Consider the following 27,369-nt stretch of genomic DNA (forward strand, 5'->3'; position numbering starts at 1 on the left):
TTTTCTTGACCTTTCACCCCTGGACGCACCAATTGTTAAAAAGTGCCATTGGGCGCGATAGCGCCCCCTCCAGGTGCAGAAGAAAAATTGCATTATGGGAAAAAAATTAGTTTGTCGGAAATGGATGAAATTCGGTACAAAAATAGTTGATGGTGTCCCGATCCAAAAAGCCAATGAGACCCATACCGTATTTTGTACGGTGTTGCTATGGTGACGCCCAGGGCCCCCCATGTAATTCTAATGGGGCTGACACATGAATCTCACATAATACAACATTACAGCGCGTTAGCGCCCCCTGTCAGGATCTTGGGGACAGTGGTCATGGAAGTACGGCCCGTTAGGGCCGCCTGATGCTAATTGTGAAATTAAAAAGATTACGGGCGCGTTAGCGCCCTCTGCAGGCTGGAGCCATTGTTCACATGGAGTGGCTAAAAATGTTGCTGAGATGTTTACGCACAAAGATTAATGGCACATCAGGACAATAAAATGCAGTCTGGCGCCCTTGGTAGGGTTGTGGCACGGATAGATAGAGGCGCTAAAGGAGGCACGGCCCGCGAGGGCCGTTCGATGCCGCTTGCGGCTTTAATTCTTTCTTCTTTCTTCTTTCTTCTTTCTTCTTCTGCTCTTTGAGCAGGAATTTGACCCCCTGAACATTGTCGAAAACTCACCAAACTTTGCCCAAAATTCAGGTCCGGTGAAAAATTAATTTAAATGTGTGTTTCATATTGGGGAAAAAAAAAATGGCGCGACAGCGCCACCTACAAAAGTCAAAATACATTACGCCAATGGGGGAGGGGCCGAAGTAAACTTTGTCGTAGAGCGACGAGATTCGGTACAGATATTCGTCATGTGACGACAAAAAAAAAATATTATTGTGGCCACGCCCCCTGACAAACCGGAAGTCCGCCATATTGACAGGAAGCCCGCAGATTGCTGAGTCAGCGTTTTCGCTGACGTCGCCTTTTAACGAACTCCTCCTAGGGCGTTTCACCAAATGAGCTCAAAATCGCTCCAGCTCATCTCAAGATGTGGGACATCAAAAGTTATCCAAATTTTTTGGCTAAGTTTTACGGTTTGTTTGCGGCAAAGCCGCAATCTTTCCGAAGTATTTTGCGATTCATCAAAAACTAAAAATCACTCCCATTTGCACAAACAAACTCCGATTAAAAATCGGAAATATACATTTTTTGGACCTTTCACCCCTGGACACAACAAATGTGAAAAAGTGACACTGGGCGCGATAGCGCCCCCTCCAGGTGCAGAAGAAAAAATGCATTATGGGAAAAAAATTAGTTTGTCGGAAATGGATGAAATTCGGTACAAAAATAGTTGATGGCGTCCCGATCCAAAAAGCCAATGAGACCCATATCGTATTTTGTACGGTGTTGCCATGGTGAATCAAAATACATTGCGTCGATGGAGGCGGGGCCAACGTCAACTTTGTCGCAGAGCGACGACATTCGCTACAAACGTTCGTCATGTGACGACAAGCAAAAAATATTATTGTGGCCACGCCCCCTGACAAACCGGAAGTCCACCATTTTGACTGGAAGTCTGGAAAATGCTGAGTCAGCGTTTTCGCTGACGTTGCATTTTAACGAACTCCTCCTAGGGCGTTTCACCAAATGAGCTCAAAATCGCTCTAGCTCATCTCGAGATGTGGGGCATCAAAACTTATCAACATTTTTTGGCTAAGATTTTCGGTTTGTTTGCGGCGAAGCCGCAATCTTTCCGAAGTATTTTGCGATTCATCAAAAACTAAAAATCGCTCCCATTCGCACAAACAAACTCCGATTAAAAATCGGAAATATACATTTTTTTGACCTTTCACCCCTGGACACAACAAATGTGAAAAAGTGACACTGGGCGCGATAGCGCCCCCTCCAGGTGCAGAAGAAAAAATGCATTATGGGAAAAAAATTAGTTTCTCGGAAATTGATGAAATTCGGTACAAACATAATTAATGGCGTCCCGATCCAAAAAGCCAATGAGGCCCATACCGTATTTTGTACGGTGTTGCCATGGTGACGCCTGGGGCCCCCCATGTTATCCAATGGGGCTGACACATAAATCTCACATTATACAACATTACAGCGCGTTAGCGCCCTCTGTCAGGAGCTTGTGGACAGTGGTCATGGAAATACGGCCCGTTAGGGTCGTCTGATGCCACTTGCGAAATTAAAAAGATTACGGGCGCGCTAGCGCCCTCTGCAGGCTGGAGCCATTGCTTACATGGAGAGGCTAAAAATGTAGCTTAGATGTTTACTGACAAAGATTAATGGCACATTTGGCCAATAAAATGCAGTGTGGCGCCCTTGGTACGGTTACATAGACGCGGCAATAGAGGCGCTAAAGGAGGCACGGCCCGCGAGGGCCGTTCGATGCCGCTTGCGGCTTTAATTCTTTCTTCTTTCTTCTTTCTTCTTCTGCTCTTTGAGCAGGAATTTGACCCCCTGAACATAGTCGAAAACTCACCAAACTTTGCCCAAAATTCAGGTCCGGTGAAAAATTAATTAAAATGTGTGTTTCATATTGGGGGAAAAAAAAATGGCGCGACAGCGCCACCTACAAAAATCAAAATACATTGCGCCAATGGGGGAGGGGCCGTAGTAAACTTTGTCGTAGAGCGTCGAGATTCGGTACAGATATTCGTCATGTGACGACAATTTTTTTTTTTTATTGTGGCCACGCCCCCTGACAAACCGGAAGTCCGCCATTTTGAGAGGAAGTCTGGAGAATGCTGAGTCAGCGTTTTCGCTGACGTCGCATTTTAACGAACTCCTCCTAGGGCGTTTCACCAAATGAGCTCAAAATTGCTCCAGCTCATCTCGAGATGTGGGGCATCAAAAGTTATCCAAATTTTTTGGCTATGTTTTACGGTTTGTTTGCGGCGAAGCCGCAATCTTTACGAAGAATTTTGCGATTCATCAAAAACTGAAAATCGCTCCCATTCGCAAAAAATAACTCCGATTAAAAATCGGAAATATACATTTTGTTGACCTTTCACCCCTGGACACAACAAATGTGAAAAAGTGACATTGGGCGCGATAGCGCCCCCTCCAGGTGCACAAGAAAAAATGCATTATGGGAAAAAAATTAGTTTGTCGGAAATGGATGAAATTCGGTACTAAAATAGTTGATGGCGTCCCGATCCAAAAAGCCAATAAGACCCATATCATATTTTGTACGGTGTTGCCATGGTGAATCAAAATACATTGCGTTGATGGAGGCGGGGCCAACGTCAACTTTGTCGTAGAGCAACGAGATTCGGTACAGACATTAGTCATGTGACGACAAACAAAAAATATTATTGTGGCCACGCCCCCTGACAAACCGGAAGTTCGCCATTTTGACAAGAAGTCTGGAGAATGCTGAGTCAGCGTTTTCACTGACATCGCATTTTAACGAACTCCTCCTAGGGCGTTTCACCAAATGAGCTCAAAATCGCCCCAGCTCATCTCCAGATGTGGGGCATCAAAAGTTATCAAAATTTTTTGCCTATGTTTTACGGTTTGTTTGCGGCGAAGCCGCATTCTTTACGAAGAATTTTGCGATTCATCAAAAACTGAAAATCGCTCCCATTCGCACAAACAAACTCCGATTAAAAATCGGAAATATACATTTTATTGACCTTTCACCCCTGGACACAACAAATGTGAAAAAGTGACATTGGGCGCGATAGCGCCTCCTTCAGGTGCAGAACAAAAAATGCATTATGGGGAAAAAAATTAGTTTCTCGAAAATGGATGAAATTCGGTACAAATATAGTTGATGGTATCCCGATCAAGAAAGCCAATGGGACCCATACCGTAATTTGAACGGTTTTGCCATGGTGATGCCCGGGAACCCCCATATTATTCCAATGGGATGGACACATAAATCTCACATTATACACCATCACGGCGCGTTAGCGCCCTCTGTCAGGAGCGTGTGGACAGTAGTAATTGAAGTGAGGCCCATAAGGGCTGTCCAATGCTGCTTGTGAAATAAAAACCATTATGGGCGCGCTAGCGCCCTCTGGAGTTTGGAACCATTATTCACATGGAGAGGCCCACCCCCTGATAAACCGGAAGTCCGCCATTTTGAGAGGATGCCTGGAAAATGCTGGGGTCAGCGTTTTCGCTGATGTCGCATTTTAACGAACTCCTCCTAGGGCGTTAAACCAATTGAGCTCAAAATTGCTCCAACTCATCTCGAGATGTGGGGCATCAAAAGTTATCAAATTTTTTTGCCTATGTTTTATGGTTTGTTTGCGGCGAAGCCGCATTCTTTACGAAGAACTTTGCAATTCATTGTAAACTAAAAATTGCTCCCATTTGCGCAACAAACTCCGATTAAAAATCGGAAATATACATTTTTTGGACCTTTCACCCCTGGACACAACAAATGTGAAAAAGTGACACTGGGCGCGATAGCGCCCCCTCCAGGTGCAGAAGAAAAAATGCATTATGGGAAATACATTAGTTTCTCGGAAATGGATGAAATTCGGTACATAAATAGTTGATGACATCCCGATCAAGAAAGCCAATGGGACCCCTCTGTTAGGTGCGTCTGGACAGCAGACATGGAGGTACAATTTCCCTTGTGAAATGAAAAAGATTTTGGGCATGCTAGCGCCCTTTGTGGGTTGGAGCAGTTTCTCACATGGAGAGGCTAAAATTTTGCCTGAGAAAGGTAAAATGCACTGTCCCCCATTGATACGTAATCTCATCGTCTCAAACACTGACCAAACATATTGTTATTGCTGGAAAGTGCCACTCAGTCACGTTAATCTCTTTTCTTTTTTTTTACAATAATCTTCTTTGAACATTTATGGGAAAACACATTGACCTAATTTCATACATGTTTACAGAAAATCCTGAACATTGTGACAGATTTCAGCCAAAAATCAAGACAAATGAAAAATATCAGCACTTTTGGATGCCTTCATGAGAAAGTCATGTGACGTTGAGAGAGAACACGCTGGACCTTGGGACAAGTTTTGTTTCATATGGATAGGTCCAGCCATAAACCAATAGTAATCATGTTTACCACAATAAAATTTGTAACTGTGCCAACTTGATTTTAAATTGTAGGCTTTTTTGTGACATGAGAACACAACCTAATGATGCATTTTTATTTTTTTATAAGTAGAAAAGATAAGACAGATCTTTATACAATGGAACCATAGACCAGAGCACTGATGGAGCTCACTAAAGTGCACTCAGTCTCTACCCCGTTTTTCTCAATACCATAAGAAATAATCATAAACATGAGTTTATTTTAAAAGTACACCTTCAGTTGAAAAAGGATTACAAACACAACTGTTATTGCACTTTGGGCCATGTTTCCACTGATCGTGGGTAAACCTGTTCTGCAGCCTATTTGTGTGCGCCCTGGGAGTTTGGCGTCTACCTGAGGAGAGAGTGGTGAAGAGGCAGTTTCCTGGGTGAGTGGGATCCTGCAGTATGCTGGCTGCACGTGTGAGCAGTCGAGGGGCGTAGATGTCACCCAGGTTTGGCAGAGAGGAGCCCAAGATCCTGTCCGCTGTCTTCATCACGCGCTGCAGGTCCTTCTCAGCAGCAGCTTGCGTGCCATGCTGTGCAGCAGTATGTATGTATGTATGTAAGCAGTATGCTTTCTATGGTAAAGTGATAGGCGAAAGTGATCCTGAAAAGTGACCCTGCAAGTTGTGTAAAGTGCCGATTATTTGAAATAAAAATATCAGGTATAGGGACTTTAATAATGCAGGTGTTTACACTCCATGTCAGGTCCTCACTGATCTGCACACCCAAAAACCTGAAGTCTGAGACCCTCTCCACCTCCACCCCATCAGTCCACAGACCACTGTGAGGTGTTTTCTTGTTGTCTCCCAAAATCAATTATGACCTCTTTTGTTTTCTTTGTCTTCAGAAGTTGCAGCTAAAATGGCAGGAATCATTATAAAGACCTGACAGTATTTGACCATTTAAGATAAATATGTGTCATGTATCTGTAACACTCAATCTGCTCTATATGTCTGAATTCTTTCATCTGCTGCCTTTGTAATTTGTCATAAAATTTCTACACCAGAAAAATGACCAAGCCTTGAATGTAAGCAAAATCAACAAGTGTAACAAAACATTTATTGAGTTGAATACGTCTTTAAATTGACATTGACAACACATTTATACACATGTTTCAAACAATAGCAACTGTCGCTTAAAATACAAACACAAAACATTTTCAATTTCTGTCACATTATTACAACATGAATACTTTTAAAAAAAGCTTGTGAATACATTCAAACCTATTTACATCATACACAACAACAGAAAATGAGGATAAATCAGTGAAAACTTTATTGTACTTTAATTTAATATTATCTGAACCACTCTTGGTCTGGCCTGTCACCTAGAACCTGTTTGCCCTGGGAGTCCCTACAGAGGCATAAAGCCCCTCACAACATAGCTCCTAGGATCCTTCAGGCGCTCAAACCTCTCCACCACGATAAGGTGGTGGTTCAAGGAGAGGAAAATTTATTAACATTATTGGTGTCATTACAATCGAATACATGATTTACATCAATAATACATTATAAAATACATAACAGTACATAAAAATATACAATATAAATACAATACATACATTATTATTTGGCATGCATATATACATTACATAATTAATAATTTGAGGGACCCTTTGAACCAGTCAGAATGGTTCAAGACCAGAGACAACAAACCTTACAGTATGTGTGCACGCATCACTGTAAGGTACAACACACAATAAAGCCAAAACTAAATCAACAGTAACAGCAATTACAACCAAAAGCCCTAAAACTACAACGCCTAAATCAGCAAACACATGATCCAAAGCTAAGCAGTCTCTTCACAGACAGGTTTGTTTGTTCACCTGCTTTACAACTTTGGTTTTCCTCAGAAACCTCCCTCTTCACATGATGTCACTGTGTAAAGGCTTGTAGTTTTCTAATGTACTTTTGTCAGACAAAATGGAAAACGTTAACTGCATGGTCACAGATTAGTTTTCCCAGTCTGACAAAATGACATTAGAAAAATACAAGACTGAGCACAGCTTCACCTAATAAAGAGGACGAGAGGAGGAAAACCAATATTGTAATGCACGATTCACAAAAAACCTGTCAGGAAAGAGAAAACCTCTGCAAATAAATATCTCAAAATACTCCATCACTGAATTTCCATGATCCAACATCTAAAGCTATCATCCAAACGAACCAACACATAAATATGTACAACACTCAAAATGTTTCCAAAGACAAACACACACAAAAGTCAAAATACATGATTGCAGCCAATTATAAAAATGTTATGAACAATTTTGACAAAGAGTCAATCCTGAATGCTCAATAATCAAGAGAGGAATGGACTGCATAGAGCATGATGAAAGGGCATGGGAAGACAAAGTTGTAAGAAACACAAGACAAGTCACATGTAAGGAGCAATGTGATGAGCCGACACAAACAACAGCTGTCCATTTTAACTATAAAGTAGATCTAATCTAAACGCGGCATTTCAACGCACTTCCCCCTAAAAGAACAGACAATCCCTTCATGGTCGCTAAAGTATGTTGGCACGACTGAACAGTCAATATCGTACTCACTTGACTTTAGATAAAAATGATCAATTAATGTCCCTCTCTCAGTTGTGGGAGATGTGACGTATTGAACATAACCTCTTTCTACCATAAAATTGCAGAGACTTGTAGATTTCAATACGTCGTCATTAAAATCTCCCATCACAGCCACAGTGGCACAATGTGAGCTCAGCCAATTCAATAACCTGTCAAAGTTATATTTGAATAGAGACATGGGATAAGACGGTGGCCGGTAAATTACTGCTATGATGATTTGATGCTCTGCAAAATAATTAACTAAACATTCCAAATCGAAATCTCGTACTGTGATTTCATAGTTAAGGTTTTCCTCACAGTACATGCCAACTCCACCGTACTGTTGGCCACGTAAACTAACCAACGCTGTGTGGTTACTGCGATGGTAGGAGATACTACGGGGACGACTATGGAAGGTATAACCTTCAATTTGACAACCATCAAAAGATGAGTCTACAGATAACCATGTCTCTACCACAGCAATACAGTTAGGCTGCAAAAGCTGTGTGCGTGAAGCTATGTCGGACACATGTCGGGCTAATCCCTGTACATTCATAAAAAATACTGTCAAAACATGTGCCTCTTGTCTGTGCCAGGGCAAACTGTCGACCACGAAGGGAGGCAGGTTCTCTAACGCGGCTCTAATGTTGTCCTTGCAGTAAATGGCCTTTTCCGAAAAGTCTTGAATTACAAGACCCTCTAAACTCCGGACGCGACTTAAGGCCACATACGCCTGACCCGCGGTAAATATTTTCTTCAGGGACACCACAGCTTCATCTACAGTTACCCCTTGTACTTTGTGTACTGTACAGGCCCACGCGAGTTTAAGCGGAAACTGTCTACGCCTCTCGGTGCGTTTATTCACCTGTTCTTCAGCTGGTCCTATGCGCGTAGAACCAGTCAGGTCTGCAGGGGTACGGGTCTGTTTCCTTGTCTTCGCACCTACTCTATCGTCATCAAATTTCACGTAAATAGCTAAAGGAAACCTCTTGTTCTGGGGATCTTCGACTATATAAGTTACAATGCCACATACCCCATTTACTAGACCGTCAGAAAGATCTATGTTTTTACAAAGCATAACGCGTGCATTGACGCCGATATGCAGTGCCTCCGCCAAACTAGGTTTCATTTTTTTGGACTTATGGAAACACAGATGACCATGGAGTTCCTTAATTTTACCGGAGCCCTTATCAATCCCAAAATCACGCGCCTCTATGGTCATCACCTCTGAACAAACGCTACTAAGCTTTCTTAAGTTATATTCCCCAACATGAACCCTCCTCGCGAAAATATGCAATACGTCGGGCTCTTCGCCTGTTTCACGACGCTTCAATATATCTATGTCGCTTTGGAGCATGGGTGTCCCTCTCGTGCGCACTCTTAACCGGTTTAAGAGGTCCGCGAAAGTACTATCCTGTTGTCTAACAACAGTTTTTAATTCCGCTACTTTAAACAAATCGTTGAAAAAATCGACGCCTACACTTTCTTTATACAGAACCTCCCCCCCAACAGGAGCTAACTGATAAAAATCCCCAACTGCAATAACGCAAACGTTTCCAAATTTAATCTCCTCATCCGTCTGTTTAATTTGACCCAAACGACCGTCAATCCACTCAAACACCCTTTTGTCAACCATCGATATTTCGTCGATTACAACAATTTCAACATCGATGTATCTAGCGCGCAGTGTACTTAACTTTTCCTCTCCGAGCTTACCATACTTTGCTGGAGGATTCGCAGGGATAGAAAACGTCGTATGGATTGTCGCCGCCTCTAAGTTATACGCTGCTATCCCGGTCGGAGCCGTTAATAAAACGCTAAGGTTATCCGGACTATGACAAATAGGAGCCAATAACCGCGACGCTTCGTACTGAATAGCCCTAATCAGGTGACTCTTCCCGGTGCCAGCTCCACCTGATATAAATACGTGCAATGGCTCAGGGTTATTACCGGCAACCTTGTCTAAGCACCATTGCCGTATTTTGTAAAAAATGGACAGCTGTTGCTCATTCAGGCTTCGCACAAGTGCAAGACCCTCTGGACGACTCATAACATTTGTCCTCTCCAAATGACAAATGTCCTCGTTCCTTACAGCTAAGTCAGGGATGGGCTCTTGCTCATGCTCAGAGAGGACCTCCTGCAACATCTCCCTAAACTCCTCCTTCGACTCCAACCTTTCAACTTCCAGCTCTGGGCAGAGATCGGCCCATGCCTCTTCCAAAAGCTCTTCAGAGTTCATTGCCTCTTGGATCTCATCCAGATCCTCAGCCTCCACTTCAAAACGACACCTATTCGCATCAACGATCGCCTTCACCGAATGCACCGACCCGTCACTATAGCGCACTTCCCCATTTTCATAAAAGTCCTGATATGTTTCGTATGGAGCCGGCTTAAGGTCGGCTTCATCGCGATACGGTAAAAACAATTGAAGGATGCTTAGATGGAATAACTCTGAATCTTTTGTCTCTGAAAACCGTGCATACCTAACAATTGCAGGCTTGGTGTTCTGCCGTTTAGCAACAGCACCTAAAGAATTTTGTAAAGGAATAGCCTTTTGACAAGTATCTGTTTGACTAAGTACACGGTATTCAGATACAAAAGAAGCAATACACATATCATTAAAAGTGTTATTGTTTGGCCTACTCTTAAAGCGATCTATAATGTTGGTCATCCAAATATCGTCCGAAGCCGAATCACCATCTAACTGACTGATAGGTTTGCTCAATCTAACAATGTTGTTTCCCGTCGGAATGAATTCTACTTTACGTGAGAATTCCTTAAGGTGCATGTTTGTAACGCGATAAACAGCTTCCTGCGCAGAGACATCCCGATTATGCAAATAAACGCGTCCTAACTTTTTCAATGCCTCTTTTGCACTAACATTATCTTTGGAAGCTTCTTTTTGGGCAGCGCCCAAGAGCAAACCCATCTCCCTCTCTGCCTTAGAAATATATGAAATTATATAAACTATACACGCCCACGCATCTACAACAAACTGAATATCCATATTCGCATCCCAAGCATCCAACAATTTCGCATTATAATTATTAATCCAGACTTCCTTAATCCCCCGCTTTAAAACTACATGAGTGTGACCGCCTAAAGCCTGGTACACCATTTCAAACGAGTCCTGTGTTAAACCGGCAGCTGCAAACAATGACTGCACACTATCAATGGGAACATTCTCATCTACAATAGCATCTTTAAGTGCAGTCATAAACGCCACAGCTTCCTCTTTAGGCATAATCGGTTCGCTCTCCGGGTCTACTTTTTTAATAAACGTACGCATGGACGGAGGACGTGGGAAATTAAAGCGACACTTCTTTTTTCCCTTTTTACAAGTTTTGGAGTGACGCTTTGAATGCTGCTGCACTGAAGTAACTTTTTCCAATAATTTTGGATCAGAGGGTAATTCACAACTAATGTACTTATCAATAAAGTCAATTACCTCCTCGTCTGTATTAACTCCGAGCTTGGGAGCGTCTCTAACCCAATATAAACAATGGACGTGAGGGCTTCCGCGCTGCTGAAACTCTACACGATAAAAGGAATCTATAATTTCGCCTATCGGGTGAGCCGGGGACTTCAGGACGGTATTTTGAAATCTATGCCACCGCTGATCAAACATACGGGCGACAGTTGTGGGGTGGCGACGCAAAAGATCACATCTGTCTGCCCAATTTAAGTCCTCTACGCTCCTGGTACTACCTTCTATTTTTAACAGTGCCTCGAGGACTTCTGGCCAACGCATATCTGCCGAACTAAATGAACAAAACCATGTTGGAATACCCAGCTGGCGCACCATCGCGATTAAGTCTTTCAGTGTGGCTTGCCAGTATGGGGGCGTGCCTCTAATAGGCTTTAAAAAACGATAACCGCTATCAAACTGTAATAGATTTTCCAAAGATTCTTCATCTGCAGCAGCATTACCCGAACCCTGACACGCGTGTCCCTTTCGCAAAGCTATGGAGACCTTCGATACAACCTGCTCTACTTCCAACATGTACAGAGCCATGAATAGAAATTTAAGATTGCGCGCGAAACGACCGTCCGCGTGCAATAGTCTGTTAATGAAATACCGGCATAAAGTAATACGAACAGGCCTACGGGTGTGAAACGTATTACGCCCAAAGGGGAACTCTTTTGGGAAGCATTTTGCCTCATTTTCCTTATCAGTGAGCAAACTAACTGGACTGTTCCCCTCTGCCGGAGCCAAATTCAGTACACCCTGGAAGTAGTGGTCAAGAGCCTCCTGAGCCATATCTGCAGGCATAAAGAAGGTGTCCTGAAACATACAATGACGCTGACGGTCATGGAGATGCTCATCATCTAAATCTTCATCCTCTCCCTGCGCTGCCTGTCCCTGTGCTGCTTGTCCCTCTCCTTCCTGTCCCTGTGCTGCTTGTCCCTCTCCTTCCGGTCCCTGTGCTGCCTGTCTCTGTGCTTCCTGTCCCTCTCCCACCTCTCCCTTCGCCTGTCCTGCCTGTCCCTTTGCTGCGCGTCCCTTTGCTTTGCGTCCCTTTGCTACGCGTCCCTTCGACGGCCGCCCTTTCGTCGGTCGCCCCTTCGTCCCCTGGGTTGCCTGTCCCTGCACCGCCTGTCCCTGTGCAGCCCCCATCTGCCCCTGCGTTGTCTGTCCCTGCGCCTCCTGTCCCTGCGCCTCCTGTCCCTGCGCCTCCTGTCCCTGTGCAGCCACTGCCTGTCCCTGCACCTCCTGTCCCTGCATCGCCTGTCCCTGACCCGCCTGTCCCTGACCCGCCTGTCCCTGACCCGCCTGTCCCTGACCCGCCTGTTCCATCGGTGTCGCTCCCGTATCCGTAGCTTCCTCTTCCTGCCTCACAAACTCATTAACCCACTCTTCATCAAACTCTATGTCTAAATAATGCTGGTTGTTTGCTTTAAGAAAGGCTATCGCGCTCTTTATCCGACCCGTGTCGACGTATTGATATTCATAATGGCCTTTGTAAGTAAGTTTACGCTTTAATTTCACAGGTAACAACCATCCGTCCATGCTACGACGCGGTAACAGCTTAGTGGTGTCAATAATATTGGACGGCACACAGGTGGCCGGACCATGAGTCCCCCCTTGACCCCCTTTAGGCAGAGCGTACATCTGCATAAACACTATATTGAGCGCCACTAAATGCTGTTCGACTGTGTTCAAACACGCGAGTTCTGGAGGAATATCATCTAACTGTAGATTGTTTATTGAGCATTCAGCCGGCATTTGACCCTTTTTGAGCTTAGAGTTACAAGTGTAGCAGATCCACAAACTCCCTCTACAATCAGACAGCGGACACGGTGACGGACAACTCTTACTGCACGTATGTAAATAGGCATCTGAGATACAGGCCTCAGCAACAGCAGCACATTTAGGATCAGCCATAAAATCATCCTTTCTACAAGGTAAGACCTGGTTGATAAATAATAATTTAAAGCACACGCAACAAATGTGTTCAGGACCGTGTTCAACTTCCCGCCAAAAGCGTTCCTTAACCAAATCAAAATTATCTGCCAATTGTTGCTTAATTTGCCTTTTACGATTTCTGTAAGCAACACGAGTTTGAGCTTTGTATTGCTCATCTTTGTGGTATTTAACTTTACTATAGGTTTTTACTTTCTGCCTATGTTTGGGACTATCTTTGTACTTCTGTTTACTGGCGGCCCTGACATCGTGTTTGTGCTTTAAGTTCTCTTCATACTTTTTAATGCTAGCTGCCTTTTTCTTTTGTTTATAATCTGAATTATCACAATATTTATTTTTATTTGCTGCCTTGACTGCCACTTTCCTTTTCTCTCTATAATCTACATCATCTCTATATTTAAGATTGACTGCAGCCTTCTTTTCCTCTTTATAAAATACATTCTCTCTATATTTAAGATTGACAGCAGCACTGCTTGTAGCCTTTTTTTGTTCTCTATAATCTACATCGTCTCTATATTTAAGATTGACTGCAGCCTTCTTTACCTGTCTATAATCAACATCGTCTCTATATTTAAGGTTGACTGCAGCACTGCTTGCAGCCTTTTTTTGTTCTCTATAATCTACATCGTCTCTATATTTAACTTTACCTGCAGCCTTTTTTCCCTGTCTATAATCTACATTTTCCCTATATCTACTTCTCAATGTTTCACGCAGTCTATCTTTGATTGTGGCATATTTGCTTTTTAAATGTTTATGCTTTTTGTTTTGAATGTACTTGGATAATTTATTGTGTTGTACATTCGTTTCAGTGTTTGGACTAACCACTGATTGGGCATCTACCTGTCTAGACCTAGTGTTGTAACCCATAAGAATAGAAGTATTAATTTGGCAGCTTCCGTAACAACTATGGGTCACAGGGTTTTTAACGCAAGTTACATTTTCATAATGAATATTGTTAATATTTTCTAGGTAGATGCCGCTGGTTGACAAAGGCCTGGTAGTACAACCATATTTAAGCCAACGTCCACTCAAAAACGTATATATATCTACACATAAAAGATCTGCTGTTGCTTGGATCTCTATCTCAGTGGCCCACGTGTTAATTCTATGCATATTACTATCATTAATATACTGGGCCACAGAAGAGCAGCCATCGCGCAAAAGACTATTGTATTTTGATGCATTACTTTTAAGATGTTTAACGACCGCAAGTCTAAGTTTCCTATGATGTTTCTGCGTGCCACTAACAGCCTGCGAGATCGAGCGAAAGAAACAGTTACCGTCGGCAACGATTTTATCATTTGTACACGGCACATCTAACTTTAATGATCTCAAAGGATCTGTTGTTTCTGGTTCTGCTACAGCGAGTCTCTCATAGTCAATGTTAAGGTTCTGACACAGTGCCCTACAAACATTCTCCTGAAGAGGAATAAAATCAAGAGCATCATCTGTGGCACCGGTACAAACAACATCCCAATCAACATCACATTCACGATCATGTTTTGTCTTTTTCGGTGTGTGTGTGTGTTTGGGAACAGACGACTTTGCTTTAACTGACCGTTTATGCTTTGGTTTTTGGTCAGAAGTGTCAAGCTTCGGAGGGGAAATGACCTCAGACGCTTCACACTTCAGACCAACCACCAGGACAACAACACCCGTGATCTCAAACAACTTATACTCAAGTCCATAACACTCAGCTAACGCGCAAAAATGAGCATACACCTCATCCAGGCTGCTAAAGTAAACTACAACACTTTTACCATCAGGGTCAACCATCCCAGTCGCACTACGACTGTGTGAGTCCACCACCGCGTATCTACCGCTGTCTTTAATGACTGCACAAGTGTTGCCACACATCGTCAGTAGACATGCATCATAGTGTGCCAACATCTCTCCTAAACCACCATCTAAGGTGACCAAAGAACTAGAAACAATAAACTCATGCTCCACTACATTTGCAGCCCCAGCAACCGGCCGACTGAACTCAAACTCAAACGGTTGACCATCAATAACTGACTCTTTGGGCAAGTCAGAAGGTAGCAAGTTATCATTCCGATTAGTCAGGTCGTTACCCCTAAGCTCTGTGTAAATAGCATCACCAATCTCTAAAGTCCTGTCTAAATCCTTTTGCTGCCATGTAAACACACTGGACACAGTGTGCCTAGCTAATGCCACCAGAGCTATGGCTGCACACTGCACCCCTCCATACGGGAACCTGTTATCAGCCTGATGAAAACTACCCCTAACACAACTCGGAATATCAACGGGAACGCTATCCTCCATAACTATATCAGAAAACCCTACAACAGGACTATCAACTGGAACACTATCCTCCATAACTATATCAGCACACGCAACATCCAAATCATCACATTCACGTTCACGTTTCACCCTCTTACTTGTGAGTGTGCGTTTGGGAACAGACGACTTAGCTTTAACTGACCTTTTACGCTTTGGCCTTTGGTCAGAAGTGTCAGGCGTCTGAGGCAAAATGACCTCAGACGCTTCACACTTCAAACCAACAACCACAACAACAACACCTGTAATCTCAAACAACTTATATTCAACTTCATAACACTCAGCTAACGCGCAAAAATGAGCATATAAATCATCCAGGCTGCTAAAGTACAGTAAAACGCTTTTACCATCAGGGTCAACCATCCCAGTCGCACTACGACTGTGTGAGTCCACCACCGCGTACCTACCGCTGTCTTTAATGACTGCACAAGTGCTGCCACACATCGTCAGTAGACATGCATCATAGTGTGCCAACATCTCTCTTAAACCACCATCTAAGGTCACACAGGTACCGGAAACAATAAGCTCACTCTCTAGTACATTTGCAGCCCCAGCGACCGGCTGACTGAACTCAAACTCAAACGGTTGACCATCAATAACTGACTCTTTGGGCAAGTCAGAAGCTAGTAAGAGCTCGTGCCCATGAGTCAGGTCGTTATCCCTAAGCTCTGTGTAAACAGCATCACCAATCACTAAAGTCTTGTCTAAATCCTTTTGCTGCCATGTAAACACACTGGACACAGTGTGCCTAGCTAATGCCACCAGAGCTATGGCTGCACACTGAGCCCCTCCATACGGGAACCTGTCATCAGCCTGATGAAAACTACCCCTAACGCAACTCGGAATACCAACAGGAACGCTATCCTCCATAACTATATCAGCACAAGCTACAGGACTATCAACCTCCATCTCTACATCGCTACTACCAAACGTGATAAGGCTTTCACTATCACTAACATCTATGTCAGACTGTGCACAACAAATGCAAGACTTATCTTGGTCCCTGGCGTCAGAAGCGCTCTCCCCGTGGACAGCTGGTGGAATGCTACGGCGTGGAGAAGGCTGACTGGCTGAAAGGGGGCTGGTCCTCTTCATCTACAAGTCACAAAGAAAACACATAACCATTAGACATCTCTCAAACTAAAGCGGATCTCACTCTGTTCAGTGTAGCTGCTTTTAAAAATGATACATAAAAATCATCATCTCACCTGGTCCACGAAGACCACTGGGGCGTCGGGGGAACTGGTGAGTGATGCTCCTGGAATCACCCCCACATCCACGAACTCCAGCTGCAAAAAGAATAACGTGTTAGATACTACTTCATGACAGATCATAGAACGTCAATTAATAAAAAGTACACACACCTCCTCCTCCAGGAAACCGTCCAGGATGACCACGCTGGTAGGTGACGTTCCTGGTGTCACCTCCACGACAGCTGCCGCCACCTAGAGGACAACATTTGTTAATAATCAAAGAAGTTACAATGTATAAACCTATTCAGCCACTTTAAACGACACTGACCTGGTCCTCCTCCATAGTAGACACGGAGCTGGCAGATGAGCCGGGTCTCACCGCCACAACCTCTTGTGCTGCCCGCGCCTACAATAAACAAAATAACAAATATGCATTAATTTCTTTAGAATGTATAAAGAGCACAGCCTTAAAAACACCTACCTGCCGCGTGGGCCGGTGTCTCTTTGGGGCAGCACGCTTGCGACGCCTCGCCCGAGACGTCTAAAAAAAAAAAAGACGTGTTATTTCACCAGCTCAGAAATCATTATTAAACAACAACATTTCACACAAGATCTGATACTTACCTTCTTTCCCGAAGGAAAGGAGCCGATGCCCTGGCCACAGCCGCCGTGAGATGGAGAGAAGCGCTCCATCTCCACCAGCATGGCAGGGCTGAACAGGCAAGGCGACAGGGGAAAGGAGAACACGGTCTCCACCTCAAAACAAAGGAAACAGACAGTTTAGTCCCAGCACTCACAATCTAACCATAGCTTTATAGAGTAGAACACTAACCTCCTGCGCCTGCAGCAGTCCCTTGGGGCTCACGGGGGAGACCCCAGGCTGAGTGACAGAGATAAACACAAAGCAGTCAGTAAAATGCAACTTCAGTTAACAATGCTTTAACAAAACAGGAACAGTTTCTCACCTTGCTGCCCCGTCGAACCTCGGTCCACTCAGGAGGGGGTGGAGGTGGCACGGGCGGCGGCTCGGGCACCTCCACTCTTGGGGAAACCCTCCTGGTGACCGGTCGGGGCGGGGGAGGAGACACCGGCGCAACAGCGGCAGCGTCATCCAGCTCCAGCTGCATGTAGCACGCCTGCCACAGCAGCTGGACGAGGATGGGCATGCCAAAGTCGTCGCTCAGGTGAGTCTGAAACACATCATTCACCCACGTTAAATAAAACAACAGTCATTAAAATGGTCAACTTTAAAGAGAGAGACTGTACTTACACCATCCCTGGCCCACAGATGCCCTTCGCTCCGGGGAAACTTGTGTGCTACACGGAAGTAGCGGATCCCTAAAACAGATGTTAGCAACAAAAAGAACATGTTAAAGTATGCGCCACTCTAAGGAAAATAGTGATGACAGTTGCATTTTTTATACATACCCATGCTGACAGCGATGCGGTGGTACGCCTGCCGAAGGAGGGTCTGAATCTCCACCCCAGCGCTAAGCCGAGGTGGAAAATCCACGACACACACCTACAAACACAAAATTACAATTAAGACATGTTAAATACAATAATAAAGTACTTTCAGACCTCATAGAAGTGAAGTACACACCTTGGGCCAGCGTCCACAGACGTAGGCCAGGAGCTGGCCGAACTCCCTCGCAGCCTGGTCCAACGTCCGGCACGTCGACAGTCCGTTGCAGGGTGCCATGAGAACCACAAGAGCTGGCTCTGACAACAAGAGAAGGGTCAGAGGTCAAACATGCTGAACAAAAATGTAAAAAAAAAAAAAAAAAAAAAAAAAAAAATTTTTTTTTTTTTTTAAAAATTCTAAAATGTTGCTAGTACAACTGTACCCACCTCGGGGCAGGGTGGTCCCAGCCAGCTCCCTGTGGATGTGCGAGGGTCCACCACCAGGCGTCGCGCTGAAGCCGAAGGAATAGTGCCCCTCCTGCATCGGCACGTGCTGGTCCACGATGGCTCGCAGATGGGAGTTCCCGACAAGCAGAATGAACTAAGACCAAAAAAGAAACAATCTGTATTTAGTGATTGTCAGCACATCAAAAGTCACACCTTTATTTCCTTCTCAAATTCATGAACTTGCCTTCTTGTCGGGAGACTCCTGCGGGAGCACCAGCCGGTGCTGCTTCCCGGACACTCCAGTGGGCCAAACCTGGGGACGGTGTCGGTAGCCGGGTCCACGGGCTTCAAAGACAAGAGAAATCATTGTAATATCAAAAAGAATTAAAAAGGAGGTGGAAGTATTCTGAAATCCACTTACGTTCCTCGACGGGGGGCCAAAGAGGAGAGGGATCGAGCTCCTCCTCAGGAACAGCTGACTGCCCCGGGAGCAGCTCGACGGGAACAGCGGACTGCCCCGCGAGCTCCTCCTCGTGAACAGCCGACTGCCCCGGGAGCAGCTCGACGGGACCAGACGACTCCCCCAGGAGCAGCTCGACGGGAACAGGAGACTGCCCCGCGAGCTCCTCCATGGGAAGAGCGGACTGCCCCGCAAGCAGCTCGTCAGGTACAGCGCACTGCCCCGGGAGCAGCTCGACGGGAACAGAAGACTGCCCCGCGAGCTCCTCCTCAGGAACAGCGCACTGCCCCGCGAGCTGCTTCTCCCTCCTCCTCTTGGCCGCAAGGGATCGCCTGGACCCCTTGCCGCGCGGCATCTGAAATACAAAAGTGGAATGAGTAAACAACACAATGGTCAAACAATCAAACCGAAGTAGCCATGTCTTAAACTAAAGTCAGACGCATAGAGAAACAACACTTCATATCATCCTAGCCTCAGTCTTGTGATGGTGCTGTAGAAGGTACTGACCTCATTCTGGCATCAATGGACTGAGGCAGAGACGACCACAGCATGGACTGGTATGACTCAGTCCACACTGTCAACAGCTAAAGATATAATTCAGGTTTAATGTGAAACAACTTCTGTCCTCAGTGTCCTCACAGACAGGACCAGACATGGACCAAGCCAGAACCAGCAAAACCAAAACCACATGATCCTAGATGTATCTAGTTTAACACCAAATATAGCCTAAAGTGAGATTTAGTCAACCTGCCAGACACAGACAATACATTTCCAAATCTGACAACAGAAAACGCTCCACTTCCCAAATTTTCACCAAAGAGTAACAAAAGAAAGACCTTATCCCAAGCAGTACTAAGCCACTATCTCAGTTGTACCAAGAAGACAGTCATTTACGGCCCGTTTCATCAAAACATTCCACATAACATAAGCAACTAAAAACTATTAACTCAAAACAGTCAAATGATCTAAACTGTAGAATTCATCTGAACTGTAGAATTCATCATTAGTGGGACCCATCAGGTATAAGGCAATAAACAAAAAAGACGTACACAAGACACAGAGCCACACCAAGTCTGCACCAACAGTGTAATCATCACTACATTAAAACATGACGCTGCTCCACAACAAGAAAGAACCAACAGGTCTAATATATTGCCTTTAAACTGACAATTTTGGATGCTACAAATATGTTCCGAAAGTTAGGAATGAGTTTGGCCCACAAACAACATTTTAATTTAGTGATTTCCTTTTCTGTGTTTGCAATCAACAAAGTCACATAGGGCCTTTAAACACAGGGCAGCTCCTCCTCCTACCACAGACATGTCACAAATACAAACCCTGCATCAGGTCTGAAACAGTACCACTCTGAGGCTGAACCCTAAGCCAGACCAGAACACTACAGTAAAGTTCACATGAATCAAGAAAACAGCCGCTGTCAAACACAAGGTCAAATACCCACAAATATCAACTATTTTCTCCACATAAAAGTTGCATAATGCAGCTTTAAGTGAGACACAAGGACATTAACAAACAGAACGAGAAACAAACCTTAAACTGAAACATCCGCACCAAGCTTGGACCAGAATGCAAACTCTATACAAAACATGTAGACAGTTCCACCAGGAACAGAACTCATTTAGATTAAATCTTAGAGGAATCTATCAAGTTAAAATTAGCTTAAAATGAAAACAAATAAATCAAATCAACAAGACACAGAACCAAACCAAGTCTGCACCAAAACAAACATGAATACGCGACACAATGAAACTGTTCCACAACATGAAAGATGAGAAATCATGAACCAAAACATCTGAGACAAAATGGCCGCTCTCTATCACACAGATGTGCTGTCACAACAATAAACACTACATCAGGTGTGAATGAGCACCATACTGAGGCTGAACCTTCAGCCATGCCAACACTCCTGTTCTTAACACACGCTCTCACAGCATCTATCCAAACATCACACAATAAAACAGAATGACCTGCAATACACACAATGGCCACCCAGAGCACTGCACTTCAGGGTCAAGGTCAAATACACACAAATATAAACTCTTTTTCCACATGAAAGTTACATAATGCAGCTTTAAGACACAAGGACATTAACAAACCTTACACTGAAACAAAATCCGCACTAAGCTTGGACCAGAACTCCACAAACTACAAACAAACCATGTAAACAGAGTCCTCCCTAGAACAGAACTCATTTAGATTAAATCTAAAATATGAACAATGCACTTTTAAGTAAGACACAAGGACATTAACAAAGAGAAAGAACCAAACATTACATCCTCTTACATGACACGCTCTCACATGTACCAGAACACGACATCAGGTCTGAACCAGAACCTGCGTACTACAGCACTACAGTAAAGTTCAAATGACACAAGAAAACAGAGCCACTGTCAAATACAAGGTCAAATATCTACAAATATCAACTCTTTCCACATAAAGGTTACATAATGCAGCTTTAAAGCAGTACTAAGTAACTCTTCCCCCTAGAGGCCATAAGCGCAACTGCAGGTGTAGTAGAAAGTTACGATTTTTTTACTTATTAATTGTCTTGGAGAGTAAATACTACGCCAACAGGAAAGGCGAAGGGAGAGAGGGTTACAGTGCATCCAATTATACAATGGAAATATTTTTTTTCACTCAAACTTTGCTGTAAATACTGTTTAAAGTGACGTTAGCCCGCAGTTAGCTTTGCCCGTTAGCATGTTAGCTTCTTCTTCGTGATTTTATTAGTGTGTATTGCTTTCTCCGCACCGGTGGCAGTCAAGTTGCAAACATGGTTTTCTGTCCAGAGACACCAGGGGGGGATGAAAGACCCTCCAATCATCCCATAAACACTTCTATTACCCGCACAGGGACTACGAAAATGATTTATTAAGGTAAACACGTTACTTAGTACTGCTTTAAGTAAGACACAGGGACAATAACAAACAGAACGAGAAACAAACCTTAAACTGAAACAACATCCGCACCAAGCTTGGACCAGATATCTACAAACTCTACACAAAACATGTAAACAGTCCCACCAGGAACAGAACTCATTTAGATTAAATTCTTAGAGGAATCTATCAAGTTAGCTTGAAATGAAAACAAATAAATCAAATCAACAAGACACAGAACCAAACCAAGTCTGCACCAAAACAAACATGAATACACGACACAATGAAACTGTTCAACATAAAAGATGAGAAATCATGATCCAAAACATCAGAGACAAAATGGCCGCTCTCTATCACACAGACGTGCTGTCACAACGATACACACTACATCAGGTCTGAACGAGCACCATACTGAGGCTGAACCTTCAGTCATGCCAACACTCCTGTTCTTAACACACACTGTCACAGCATCTATCCAAACATCACACAATAAAACAGAATGACCTGCAATACACACAATGACCACCCAGAGCACGGCACTTCAGAGAATATGTACTCCTGTTCATCACAAGCAATCTCACAACAGAGAACCAGAAAAAAGCAAACAAATAGGTGCCAACTGTATCAAAACTGGACATTTTCACACAACACTACAGGCTACACCAACAAGACTTGTTCCCCACAAACAGTTAAGCTACTAGAACAAAATAGTTTTAAATGATGATTTATTTGTGAAGTGTCACAGTCGAGCCAACAAGTCTAATGCAAACACATTAGCAGTATCATATCTGACACAAAATGGCGGCTGTCCTTAAACACACAGAACATCGTCCCTCCTCTCACAAGTACAAACCCTACATCAGGAATGAACCAGTACCAGAACACTACAGTAATGTTGACATGAATCAATATAACATTACATTTATAGGTAGCACTTTATTTCACACTACCACTGATACATTGTACCTGCCACATTTAGTACAGTGTAATCTGCTCTGTAACCATGTGTTCTATGTAACCATGTGTTATTACACACCCATTTATATTCACATCATACAATAAAACCGCCTGAGCAACTGTACTGCAAGACACAAAATGGCTGCCTATTACAGTTTTGTTCTTTTAGCAAGACAGACGGTTTAGCTGATCTGCTTCACTAGTTTTGATCGCTTCCTGTGATCTTCCTCATCTTCCTCCTTCCAGAGGAAGATCACAGGAAGTGATCAAAACTAGTGAAGCAGGTAATCTAAACCTTCTGTCTTACTAAAATAACAAAACTGTAATAGACTTAACCTAACAAGACAGTATGAACCTTTTACAAAGACAAAATGGCCACCCACAGCACTGCACTTCAGGGTCAAGGTCAAATACCCACAAATATCAACTATTTTCTCCACATAAAAGTTGCATAATGCAGCTTTAAGTGAGACACAAGGACATTAACAAACAGAACGAGAAACAAACCTTAAACTGAAACATCCGCACCAAGCTTGGACCAGAATGCAAACTATACAAAACATGTAAACAGTCCCACCAGGAACAGAAATCATTAAGATTAAATCTTAGAGGAATCTATCAAGTTAGCTTAAAATGAAAACAAATAAATCAAATCAACAAGACACAGAACAAAACCAAGTCTGCACCAAAAACAAACATGAATACACGACACAATGAAACTGTTCCACAACATGAAAGATGAGAAATCATGAACCAAAACATCTGAGACAAAATGGCCGCTCTCTATCACACAGATGTGCTGTCACAACGATAAACACTACATCAGGTCTGAACGAGCACCATACTGAGGCTGAACCTTCAGCCATGCCAACACTCCTGTTCTTAACACACGCTCTCACAGCATCAATCCAAACATCACACAATAAAACAGAATGACCTGCAATACACACAATGGCCACCCAGAGCACTGCACTTCAGAGAATATGTACTCCTGTTCATCACAAGCAATCTCACAACAGAGAACCAGAAAAAAGCAAACAAATAGGTGCTAACTGTTCAAAACTGGACATTTCATCCAATGCGAACAGGCAAAACCAAGCACAAAGACTTCTTCACAACAGTTTTAAATGATGGTTTACTTGTGAGGTGTCAGAGTAAAAACAGATCAAATGTGTGTATTTGACCTTGTAGTGACCCAGCGGCTGTATATGAGTGGTCAACATGGCACCTTTACTTTCCACCACAGTGGTCTTTAAAACACTCCTGGATCAATTGTTAAGTAGGTTCCCTCCTGACCGCCAGAGGCGGTGCTGTAAGCACTGACAGAGAAGCTCTGGCGGTCATCCGGGATTCATAGAACCGTAGTTACATACGTAACTTTCGTTTTCTGATGAGGCTCAGTCAGCAGTGAAAACCTTTTAAACAATTGATCCTAGAGCGTCCTAGAGACCACTGTGATGGAAAGTAAAGGCACCATGCTGACCACTCATACACCCACTGGGTTACTACAAGGTCAAATACCCACAAATATAAACTATTTTTCCACATAAAAGTTACATAATGCAGCTTTAAGACACAAGGACATTAACAAACCTTACACTGAAACAACATCCGCACTAAGCTTGGACCAGAACTCAACAAACTACAAACAAACCATGTAAACAGAGTCCTCCCAAGAACAGAACTCATTTAGATTAAATCTAAAATATGAACAATGCACTTTTAAGACACAAGGACATAAACAAACAGAAAGAGAACCAAACATTATATCCTCTTACACGCTTTCACAAGTACCAGAACACTACAGGAAAGTTCACATGAATCAATACAACAAAACCACTGTCCTGTGAGTCACAACATGGTCACAGCACCACAGAAACAACAAGAGTAAACATAATGCCTTTTTAAAATACAAAGCCTTAGAACTACTCCTGTTCATCACACACAATCTCACACAGAGAACCAAAACATACACAAACAGATCAACTTAACTGTTGCACAAAACTGTACAGTAAAAACGTGACACTACAGGACTAAACAAGAACTAGAACTCTGCAAGGCCTACACAAACAATAAGACCCACCAGGGTCAGACATTATTGTGAATAGAAGACCTGCCATATTAAAATGATCCCCAAAACACAGAACTAAACCAAGTCTTCAACAAGACTGTCATCATCACTGCATGAATAGTCACATGACTTGGTAAAACAGCAGCTGCACAACATTTAAGATGTTTAAATCATGAACTAAAACATCTAATGCAAACACAGCTCAGCACAGACGTGTTCAAACATGAACACGTGTGAAACCTAACCTTAGTCAGAACATTACATTTATATCATCACACACGCTGTCACAGCATTTATCCTCACTTCACACAATAAAACAGAATGACCTGCAATACACACAATGACCACCCAGAGCACTGCGCTTCAGAGAATATGTACTCCTGTTCATCACATGCTATCTCACAACAGAGAACCAGAAAAAAAGCAAACAAATAGATGCCAACTGTGTCAAAACTGGACATTTTCACACAACACTACAGGCTACACCAACAAAGACTTGTTCCCCACAAACAGTTAAGCTACTAGAACAAAATAGTTTTAAATGATGATTTATTTGTGAAGTGTCACAATCGAGCCAACAAGTCTAATGCAAACACATTAGCAGTATCATATCTGACACAAAATGGCGGCTGTCCTTAAACACACAGAACATCGTCCCTCCTCTCACAAGTACAAACCCTACATCAGGTCTGAACCAGTACCAGAACACTACAGTAATGTTGACATGAATCACTATAACAGTACATTTATAGGTAACACTTTATTTTACACTACCACTGATACATTGTACCTGCCACATTTAGTACAGTGTAATCTGCTCTGTAACCATGTGTTATGGTTACATAGAACATTACATTGTACTAAATGTGGCAGGTACAAAGTAATCAAGGGTAATGTAAAATAAAGTGTTACCCATGTATATTCACATTGCAATAAAACCGCCTGAGCAACTGTCCTGCAGACACAAAATGGCTGCCTATTACAGTTTTGTTCCTTTAGTAACACAGAAGGTTTAGTTTACCTCCTTCACTAGTTTCGATCGCTTCCTGTGATCTTCTTCATCTCCCTCCTTCCAGAGGAAGATCACAGGAAGTGATTGAAACTAGTGAAGCAGGTAAACTAAACCTTCTGTATTACTAAAAGAACAAAACTGGAATAGACTTAACCTAACAAGACAGTATGAACCTTTTACAAAGACGAAATGGCTGCCCACAGCACTGCACTTCAGATATTATTATATAAACACCTGTACATCACACACGCTACCACAGCAGAGAGTCAGCAAAAAACACCACCACACAGAGGCTAACTGTGCTCCAAATTTCACCCAATGCAAACAGGCAAAACCAAGAACAAAGACTTCTTCACAACAGTTTTAAATGATGATTTACTTGTGAGGTGTCAGAGTAAAAACAGATCAAATGTGTGTATTTGACCTTGTGGTGACCCAGCGGTTGTATATGAGTGGTCAACATGGCACCTTTACTTTCCATCACAGTGGTCTTTAAAACACTCCTAAAAGTTACACAATGAAGCTTTAAGTAAAACACAAGGACATTAACAGAACGAGAAACTAGCCTGAAATGTACAGACCATCACTTTAAAGCCACACAGTGGGAACATTCCAGATTATATGAGCAACTGAAAACTATTGCCAATTTCAAACATTCACAAACAGATCAGATAAGCAATTGCAAAAAGCGGACTAATCAGAAATACACGATGCAACTTAAAACACAAAACACCAACTCAATCTTAACCTAGAACATCAGAACTAAAGCAGAAATCTTCATAGAGAACATGTGCAATAAATCTGAATGTTCCACATCATGAAAGACGACAAGTCATGAACCAACAGGTCGACAGCATTGGCTGCAATAACAAACAGAGGAGCAGCATCCTCCCCCTCACAGCAGGTCTGAACCATAACCTTAGTCAGAACATTACACAATTACATTACATTATCTTCCCCTCACACAATAAAACAGCCTCATCACACACGCTCTCACAGCAGAGAAACACAAAAAAAACACATCACCACAGAGGATCTAACTGTTAATAACTGGACCATTTCACCTAATGCAAACAAGAAATAAGAGTGTTCCTCACTAACAAAACAATTCAACTTCAATAAGATAGTGATTTGAAAAGGATAGAAAAGCCAACTTAATCTCCATAAAATCAGTTTTTAAAAAAACATGCTATTTTGTTTAAGAAACATTAGGTGTTAAGTGACACTATAAAACTGTTCCAAAACATATTTACAACATGACGAATGAAAAAAGATGAACCAGCAGGTCTAATGCAAACACAGTCCCAGAATCAAAATGGCGGCTCTCCATCACACAGACACCCCTCACGAGGAGGAACATTAGGTCTGAACCAGTACCACACGGAGACTGGACCATGAGCCAGGTCAGAACACGACAGTAAAGATCACATGAATCAAGAAAACAGAGCCACTGTCAAATACAAGGTCAAATACCCACAAATATCAACTCTTTTCTCCACATAAAAGTTGCATTACGCAGCTTGTAAGACACAAGGACATTAACAAACAGAATGAGAAACAAACCTTAAACTGAAACATCTGCACCAAGCTTGGACCAGAATGC

Source organism: Gobius niger, assembly GCF_951799975.1.
Source record: "Gobius niger genome assembly, chromosome: 22".
NCBI lineage: Eukaryota > Metazoa > Chordata > Actinopteri > Gobiiformes > Gobiidae > Gobius > Gobius niger.